Source organism: Porites lutea, chromosome 5, assembly GCF_958299795.1.
Source record: "Porites lutea chromosome 5, jaPorLute2.1, whole genome shotgun sequence".
NCBI classification, from domain to species: domain Eukaryota; kingdom Metazoa; phylum Cnidaria; class Anthozoa; order Scleractinia; family Poritidae; genus Porites; species Porites lutea.
This window is the reverse complement of record NC_133205.1, coordinates 10,430,363-10,440,900: the sequence shown is the minus strand read 5'-3', so window position 1 is coordinate 10,440,900 and position 10,538 is coordinate 10,430,363. Positions and strand designations below refer to the sequence as shown.

Here is a 10,538-nt window from a genome sequence, read left to right as displayed (position 1 = left end):
CTTGGGTATTAAAAAGAAAATCGGTAGTGCCCTGGCTTTGTAGTTCTGCGAATAAAGTACAAACAAACGTGTTTTGCTGTTGTTTAATATGGTTAAATATATGTTGTTTAATATAGTTAACTATGGTAACGCTTTACATCGCACGTGCTATACAATAGTCTGCATTGTCCCGTGGTGCCAGGCCGTGTACAAGACTTCAACCGCTTCGATTCAGTTCGGTCAATTGGCTTTACCGTCACTGGAATTCCCTTTTTCGACCTTTTGCTTTAGTGAACTTTTGATTTCCTCCGCTTGTGACTTGTGGGTTTGAAATGTGAGGTTCAGGTTGGTCTTGTTTAGCGTTATTCATAACGTTACTGTTGAAACAAAACCGTTCTTCTGTGTCTCTAGCACCCGCTCTAGCTTGTTAAAATGACTTCCAAATGAGGGAAAGGATATATTCAGATGGTATGATGAATAAACAAACACTAGTGTTCAATTTCCAATGTTCCTCTTTGTGTTATAGCATTACCCCTTTCTGGCACTTTTAAGGGCCAAAAAATCGGCATGGGATTTTTGGGGGGTTAATTTTTGGTCCAGGGATTTTTTGGGGTTTTGCTGAAAGCCCTAGGGATTTTTTTGGGTCTTGACTTTTGGCTCCATTTGATCATCCCCGTCACTTGAAATCCCGAGTACCCCCCCCCCCCCCCCCCGGGGTTGTAACCTTCTTTCGTTTCGGATTAAAGACGGATTCTTATATCTGGAAGGCATTCAGACTCACGCATTTCGTGATTCTTATGAAGCGTACCATGAGATCCCATTTGCGTATTTTTTTATCATTTTGCCAGTTTTACTATTTTAGGCCTTTTCCGGTGTCAAAAACCCTGTATTTGCTGTATCTAGTTTTCTCGTCACGATCTTTATCATCATATCCTTCAGTTCTTTTAAATCATTTAGGTATCATAAAGCATATTAATCGCTCTTTGGGCGTAAGTCTGGCATTTCCTCAGGATTATGAAGTTTATCTCGCTAAGCAAGCGGTACGTAGGATCCTGGGCGATCGTGTTACTCAGAGAGAACCGATCACCATCGAGATTCTTTACTCACTTGCACGTTTTCATGCGTGCTTTATTTTTAGTAGCTTTCTTTTCGTTCCCACACATTTCCAATTTAGTCCCTTACAAGTTGGCTGACATCAACGATCCTCACGCTTGTCACTTGACACCATATGTCATTTTTACACCACGTGAGGCCTTGTTACCCATCATGCATACCAAGACCATACAATTTCGGGAACGGGTGTTAGAAATTCCCTTGCCACGTATTTCTGGCTCACCTCTTTGCCCCGTTACAGCGCTTACACAGTATTTGGCCAGTGTTCAGCTACCACTTCGATCACCTTCATTTGTTTGCAACTCGGAGGGCGTTTACAGGCCTATCCTGGCTCACCAGTATAATGCTTTTATTTAAGAGTCGCTTTCCGCTATCGGCGTTGATCCTACTTCCTACTCCTCGCATAGTTTTCGTAGAGGAGGCGCGATATTCGCTTTTTGCCATGCTGCTCCAGCCGCCTTTGTCAAAGCACAGGGCGATTGGAAGAGTGATGCTTATTTAGTTTATCTCACTTTGTCGGAAGAAAATAAATTTAAAATCCTCCATTCTAACACAAGCAGGCTCTCCAGCCGCTCAACTCCCCCTTATTTATTTATTTATTTATTTATTTATTTATTTTTGCCCTGTGACAGAATTCATGCGTGACGTTACGGAACTTTTGAATTTGAACTAGTTTTGTAGGAACTCTGAAGTGAAACTCGAGCCTATTTAGCGTCGTCTTAGTATTTGAACTGACAAGTCGCTTAAGCACCTGAAAACTGACATTTTTGAGGGACACGCGTGTTAAAGACAATAGAGCCTTAAATACCCTTATCGCTTAGTGTCTGATCTAGAACGAGAGAAGAGTGTATGTAGTTTTTGACAGAGTTTTCTTTCGGATTTGTAAGGTCTCGTGTTAAAAAAGTGTAGAACCAGAACCTGAATTAAACCCCCTGAATTTCAATTTCTTAAAGGCCCATGTTCACCCTAGATGCATTGCGCACCCTGTACTCCAGAAAAAAAAAACATTTCTCGTAGTTGAAAATCGCTACCTTTAGTGTGTAGAGTCAATCTTTGTTAATCTTTCACAGATCGCTAAATCTGGTTTCAAAGAAAGTCTAAACAGTTTCTTTTGGTATTTTCTTTACATCTTTTTGGATATTTTGGTCTGGTATCGAGCCTTTTTGTTTCTGTGAGTGTTTATTTCACTGCAGTACTTTCAATGGCGGCGCCATCGTAACGTACGGTTGGAAGACCGCGTCGACGGGGGTCGCCTAAGTACATTCGTCTCCGTGAATCCGTTTTTTTAATCTCTGGAGAGATGAAAAAGAAGCTCTGGGCTGCAAATTCTACAGACAGCGTGTTTGCGAGTACTTTTTCTACATCGAATATTGATGTTCAATTGTAAACAAAGTTCCCGCCAAAATGGTTAGGGAAAATATCCTGGATTACTCGGCAATACTTAAGTTTGTTACCAACCGTAAAATATAACGGGGTCTTTTCAAGAGACGGTCGGGAACAGGACATCAATACATGAATGGTTGAGGGACAGGTGCTCTACCACTCACAGATATCTTTAATGACCAACAAGAGGATCAGTATTGTTCTAGTCTCAAAAGGTCAATTCTGGTCCACAAGTTCTAGCAGACAAATACTAAAGACTAAGCATATATGAATAATTAACTTTCTCCTGCCTCAGATTACCAAATAGAGGCCAAAATTTAATAATATCAGTTTCGCACTTGTACTATCTCTTAACGATCTCAAGCCTCCAGTTTTTCAACTGGAGAAAAAAGTTAGAGTGGGTCACTCAATCAGACTCCACGTTGGGTACAAACGAATTGAGACTTAATTCTATAAAATTGCTTATGCAAACGTTTTATATGACCTTCCGTTTCAGTTACTGAAAAGACCGGATAGAATATCGCAGGGACTTAAACATGTTGCAGCATGCAAAGAGATCAAGTTCTAAACTTTCACTTCCTCACCGAGCAAATCTTCCGCTGGATCAATAAAATTAACATCAACGTTTTGACTAGCTTCTATTTTGATCAATATTCTATCAAGCAAGTTCAGCTTTTTGCAAAGACTAGTTGCAGCTACATGTTTTAAAGAACTTTAAGTGCACTGATGCAAATGAGTTCAGCTTGTTCTGAAAGATCATTTTAACTTCGGCGAGTGTATTGGGGGAGGTGGGAGGGGGGGCGGGCAATGTGCATCATGGGAAATGTGAAAATGTCAAAGTCTAATGCTTGAAAAATTACGCTGATGCGCGGTATGTTTCTAGTATCAAAAATCACTGAAACAAGGCTTGAGTTTTTATTTGAGTTTCGGGAAGGGTGGGGAGTTAGAACCCTCGGGAGTTTGAGGTACAGTGCGGGTGGACAATTGGGCAGAACAAGTGAGAGTAAACTTTGTATTTCAATCATAACATGTTTCGATATCACAATTTAACTCCACTAGCGAGTAGCACGAAAGTTAAGTCGGTGAAAAGTTTATACCGAGCGGCGCGCTCTACATATCCGCCAGCAACTGTTGCCGATGACGGAAATGTTATGCTTTTTTCCCAAATACGGTAGAAACTTTTTTGTAGGAGGCCTCTCAAAATGTAGTGTAAAACGCAATTAAGTATTTTACACAGTTGGTCAGAGGTGGTAGATTTTCAGATATGAGAGATGAATAAATGCTAAAAAAAATAGTTACTGTGTTACTCTTCAAGGGAAAAAGCACGCAGTGTTCCTTTCAAAGCAGATAGTACATTAAAGAATTTATTTGGCATGAAAACGAAACAAAATTAACACGGAAGTAGTCAACAAAAACTAACCCCGGTTAACTGCGAGAATTTTACAAAACTCGTTACCTCTTAAGGACAATCTACAATTAGCGTAAAATTTCAAGAAAATGGAGACAACAATGGACAAATCAAATCACCTTTCCAAATCATTTAATAGCACATCCTCACTACTCATAATTTCATGCGCACATTAAAAATGCCAGCTTCTGCTTTATGGCCGCCTCCATGACTCGTGTACGTGTTTGGTGAGAATGAATACTTTGTAATATAGCCTGGCAGTTTACTTCCAAAACATTATAAAGTAGGTGTTTGCAATAACATAATGTTATCCTAATGAAAGTACAGTCATAAAATCAATATCAAGCAAAAAAATAAATGCTTACTGTTTTCCAGTAACAGGGTCACATGGGCCACCATTCAAGCATCGACACTGTTTTTGACATTTGTCACCATAGTAACCTTGGTCACATGGCTTCTCACAAAACGTCCCCTGCCACCCAGGGGTGCAGGAACAAGAACCGTTTCGTGAATCACATTTTGCTCCATTCTGGCACATGCAGTCATGGCGACAGTCAAGGCCCCACTTATGAGAAGGACATTCTGGCAAAAAAAATGATCAACATGGAGAAAACAAAAACCACACTTTCGTTGAGTGTCAATGTACTTAACACGAAAGTAGTCATTGAGGACACTATGTTTATGCCTCCTACTGAAAGATGGGACTGTTGTTTTATGTAATCACCCACTGAAGTCTTTAGCTATTTGCGCATTTCAGTTCATCTTCTATTTTGCTCCTAATATTAATCTTCTTTAGATTTGCTGGAGGACCTCACTATCAGTCCTTGTTGGCCCCTAGTAACTGACTTGGACCTTTTCGGGTGACATACTAGAAATCTTAGTTTTTCAGGAATGATGGACTTCAGAGCTTTTGGTTTAGAGCTTTTTACATTTTTGCCATTCCCTTGGTAGAGTGCAATACTGACAATCTTCCCCTCACCTGTGTCACATGCCTTTCCATAAAAAGCAGCATTGCATGAACACACGGTATCTGGCTTAGTTCCTCTATCAGAGGAACTAATGGATTCCGGATTCCAATTGTTGGTGGGATCTGAATTTTGAGCTGTGTTCCAGATTCCAAAGCCCAGGATTCCGGATTCCAAGAGAAAAATTTCCCAGAATTCGGATTCCACAAGCAAAACTTCTATGGATTCAGGAATCTGGCTTCCCTTACATTGGGCGATCAGTAGCTGCTACAAAATTGTACAAATTCTTTTGTCTTCAATGGAGTAATCTGAATTCGATCTCCTGACGGCAGGTTCAAAGAAAAGTGTGCCACCTAATTCTTTCAGCATTTTGAAACACCATCACCTCACACAATAATACCAATAAAATTTTAACAAACAAAATTCAACGAATAGATTCCCAAGCTCAGGTTTCAGTGGTCATGGTTTGCTTAACTAATATTCATAATAATTTTCTTGATAAAACAAAAATAAACACACCCCAGGAGGAAAACTCTAGATTTCAAGTGACAGGTCCTCAATCCTCAGAGCGCCTTCCAAAATAAAATTCCAGCACCAAAAATGTCTTAACCCTAATTTAATTTTCTGGTAATTCTTACGCTGTATATGACTAAATAAACATGACCTTGAAAAGTGTGTACACGCAGCTTCGTATGTGTGTCTGGTTTCAGTAATCATGGTATTTTTTTTACAGGGATTGGACATGAACCCATTGCCCAACCCAAAATCTGGAGGGCCAGTTGCGGGCCTTATGCGAAATAGAGCATGAACAGATGAGGTAGATAAGGTAAATAAACATGGTGGAAACGAAATTAACTAAGTGAGTTTATTCAGAGTATACAACAACTAGTTTAAAGAACAGGGTCTATGCAACTTAATGTGTTACATGTGATAATAATAATAATAAAAAAAACGCAAAACAAGTTTGATCGGCAGATCAAACAAATATCCAGGAAACGAGGACACTATACATACAATAATACTTGCCAAAATTATCCTACCCAAAAAATTCCAGAAAAAAAATTTGAAACCCAAAGAAGATCCTACGATCCTCCTCACCACTTGAAGTCCAGAGTACCCCCCTGGGGAATAGACTTAGCAATCAAAATTCCTTACCAATTGGGCAGCTCCCGTTTTGTTGCTTCCAACCAGGACAGCAAAAATACTGAGCTTTGTAGGCTTGTCGTGTAGCTGATTTGTAGGCAACTCCATACACTGTTCTATAAAATTAAGATTCAGACTGAATATGGTCTGGAGATCTATACTCACAGTAGCTAGTTTCATCCTGGGCTGTCACTTAGGGCTGGGGCCCAGGAATTTCCCTGGCTACTCTTCCACAAGCATGCCGCTCTGCTACGTTCATGCATAGAAAACAAAAGAAAAAATAGAACCAAATGCACTCCCTAGCTGTTCTATTGGGTCGATCCCCATCTAATGCACCTATCAAAGTAAACCCCATGGTGGGGGGGGGGGGGAGTGTGGGCAAGGGGTGGGGATTTGACAAATTTTAGAATTTTTTGATCAAATTCCCCAGGGTGGGAAACGAAAGGTCAATCAAAAGTGTCAAAAAAGCCCCCACCCCGGAGGAAAAATCTAAACAAACAATACTATAATACTATATAAAACGAATAAAAGAACATTTCAAAAGTACGTTCTTACTACTTTTATTTAAGGTTAACGTAAGTTCCGTTAAATTACTCGCTGTAATTAAGTATTTTCTCTCTCCACTAGCATCTCTTATTTTGAACAACATAATCGCTCCAGGAAGATTGACCGTGCTATTATATTAATGAAACGTAAAATGCTTTATAACATCTGCTCAACATGTCGGAACAGGTCGGATCAGTGACCCGTAAAAAATCCTCTGACTTTCATGGTAAAATTCGATTTCAATCGAGGTTTACAATCAGATGGGAACTTGACGATAAAAACTTTCTCAAAATAGACATTATCTGTTTAGATGACGGTGTAAAGTATCAGAATATGGCGATTAAAACAAATGAAAACTTCATACTTTTCTCCGACAGCGTGACTTTCAGAAAGCCTCGAGGAACCGATTCATACAGATTGATTGATGAATTGATACCAGGCTTCTTTCGGTCAAAATCAAATGTCCCGACCCCGGGGTCGCTTCGCACGATCAAAAGCCCGACATGGGGATAGTCTCAGGCATCAAATCCCCTCCCCTTGCCCGCACTCCCCCCCCCCCCCCCCCCGCACGGGATTTACATTGATAGGTGCATAATATATATACCACGCACCTTGAAATCTTAGGGTGCGTTCCATTAGGATGATTCGGATTAGGATCACTGATCATGGATCACTCAGATCATAGTACATCAATGGAACCAAAAAATCCACCTCTTATTTATTTCATGTACCACGATCCGACTGATTTTGGATTACTAATCCTTATCTGGATCATCTCAAAGAAACGCACCCTTAGTAATAGTCCTGTTCAATAACGCCCAAGCAGGCATTGCACTGTAATGCTTACCTGTAGGAATGACATCGACCCCAGCCCAGCCATCCACACCTATATGTAGATACTTTTGTCCAACTCTTCTGGTAGGACCGTTTGTATGTCTGTGAAAAGCTAAATTAAATGTACTCCGAATATAAGATCTATATTGCAGATGATAATCAAGTATTAGTATGCAACAAGAACATGTACACTTCTCAAAGAACACTCTGTCACAGCTGGATAATTATTATGGTATGTATTACAATTTATTTAACATCAGTTTTCATCAAAATGGAAAGCCTACATTTCTTTATAATGATGATGATCATCATCACCCATCATGTACCTGTTAAATATTCACTGTAAACATTCATTCCAGGATTACATGAAATTACAAAAAATGCTGGTCTTTATAGGGCAAGCTATTGCTGAAGTTTATACTAGTCCAGAGCAGTCCCATGCAGACCTATACCAGTGACAACTCTTCTTTTCACGTCAATGGTGTAGGGTTCGTCTCCTACCGGAGGAAGTTTTTTCCCTTTTGTTTTGGTCGTTTTGTTTTGTTTTGTTTTTTGTTTTTGTTTTGTTTGTTTGTTTGTTTTTTTTTTGTACCAAATTTTACCTGTTGGCTGGTTTCAATTTATTTATATTGCTTCCCCTCATCACAGCCACGCCAGGTTTTGCGATAAACGTACTTCTAGTAATATCCGGGTGTCTCGATACAGTTTTTGGGAGACCATACCAATGTTTTTCAATCACCTTAAAAGTAATTTCATCCTTGTCCGATAAATTCACCAGTGATTGACTATTAATTGAAGTTTTTCAAAATGCAGTTTTTATTGTGTTTATATTAGGTTGTTTGAAATCCTCAACCAGCAAGTAGTAAGATAGTCCAGGCAGTAGATAGTCTGAAATTAGCAGTAGAAGGACGGTTGAAATCCAAAAGTCGCCTTGCATTAACCATTGACTTCCCTAGCCACATTTTCAAATATTTGTTTGAAGGAAAGGGAAAGGTCAGTGGGGGGTGGCTCTACCCTGATGAGAAGGCATTTGACAGACGCTTCTATCCGCAGAACTGGGATGAGTGTCTTGACTCCTTTGGTGAGGGGCATAAAATCTGCTATCCTGTTAGAATGCGTATCTTTTTGTTCTGGTCACCAAAAAAGTGAAAAATGGGGAGTTACATCCATGCAGTATAATGGCTTATCAGGAGCGCCTTTCCCTTTCAATAGCCAGATCCCCTTGTTAAAGACCTTTTTAAAGAATTGTTTTATTTACTTTTTTATGACAGTATGTGCTTAATACAATAATATGTAGCACACAATGCACATACAGTAGTTAGACACTAGCTGTACCAATAACTGACTGCCTTTTATACACATAATGATTTTACACTGTATAAATGTACATGTACAAGTGGAAATTTTCCTTAGCTTTCCAATATTAATTTTCGGTTGAAATGTGTCTCCGTTTTGATTGTGATTCCTTTATATCAGTATTTTTCTGCTTTCTTCTTATATGCCCTAGGCTATCGTTCTTGGCTTCGTAATGTCCATATCTAGCCGCACTTCTTTTTGCAGCACATCAGCAGGTCTGTCCCAGTTATTAGACTTCCGTCCTAGAACTCACCTCGCGTCATCGTTATTCTTTTCAACACCTATAAGGATTAAGTTATGGTAGTTAGTAATATTAAGAGAATGTACCATTAATGTTGGGCAAAAACTAGCTCAGGAACGCAGATAAGGCAAAAGATAGGTTTGTTTTAACCCTTTAATAAGACTGGTCCTGTTTCTATTGAATGATGTAATACTCAGAAGAAAATTGGGGCATTTTGATGTTGATTGACCTTTTCAGTCTTAAAGTCTGTTGCAAGCCCTCTAAGGTAACTTTAAATCTTATGTAGTTTTGAGTTGATGCGTGTTAAATGAATATGGTTTGTAGTTATTTTTATTTCAGTTTCTTTGCAATATTTAAATTTTCCAGGGCTGTTCTGTACCTTGTCCCATAAACTGTTTAACATTACTGTGCTTTTTCATAGCTTCAGGCACATGGTATACTACTGAGTACATGTAACACGTCACATTTTTTTTGCCATAGCCACTATGTTTGTGTCCCATTGAGCAGAACAGTTTTACTCAATCTTTTGCCTGTAAAATGACAACAAATTGAAAATCGAATCATTAATAATAGAGCTGCTCTTCGAAAAGCAAAATACAAAGCCGTAAAGCAAGAAAATACATATTTTTGGCACCTTTTGACAGAACAGAGTAGCATCTACATTGTCCAACACTGAAATGTTGTCAAAGTACAGTAGTTTTCGAAAGTCCTGTTGATCGACAAATTTCAGAGATGATTTATCTTTGACTTCTAAGGTTAATTCTTATAGCTGCTGTAACAATTGATTAGCCATATTAAACATAAAACCTCAGTGTTTAAGGTTAGATACAAAATTTTAGTTCTACACATTGTATTTACTTAGTAATTAAGGCGATACTCATCTCTTTTCTTTTGCTTGGTAGACTGAGTTGCTCCTAAAAGGGAGCAAAACAATGTAATCTGCATGCTACTCTATGTAGGGTCTTTTATCATTGTTGTTAGACTGCAGAAGTTACAGTCAGTTTGTCATCTTTGTCTTTTCAAATTATTAAATAATTATTTTGATATTCTTGTAGGTATTATTTCATACTCATGTTATCACTATAGCTTTAGGCTTTTAAAAGTTCATGTAGGGGAGTTGAATTATTACTTACTAGTACGTAGCTTTCAACATTTTTCCTTGAATTGCTTCAGTAAAAAAATCATTTAGCAACAGCAGAGGTTTATTCATTTATAACTTGATTGGGTTTTTTATTGAATTCCTATTTCGCAATTATTGTAATTTGGTAGTTCAAGAAGTCATGAATATACAAAATGTAAGCCATTAGTTTTGTATGTAATACTAAATATAGCATTCATACCTCCCATATTTTCTTCACAGTTGTGGCTGTGTTATAGGACGTAGAATCGAGGGGAAGTGTCCAGGGAAGGTTTTCAAAAGAATTTTCTTCTCATTGCCGATAAGACTGGTCCAGTCATATGTGCCACTGCCCTTTCCATCGGCATTCTTCTTCTCCCAAACCCAAAATGTCACTCCACACTTGTTGATGGCCTCTACAGCAGTTTGCAAATGTTGCCATATCACTGAAGG

General features: G+C 38.8%; 1 pseudogene; it reads right to left on the bottom strand.

Moving 5' to 3' along the window:
• Window positions 1-8,874: 8,874 nt before the first annotated feature.
• Window positions 8,875-10,538, bottom strand: part of LOC140937890 (uncharacterized) — a 3,764-nt pseudogene continuing 2,100 nt past the window's right edge.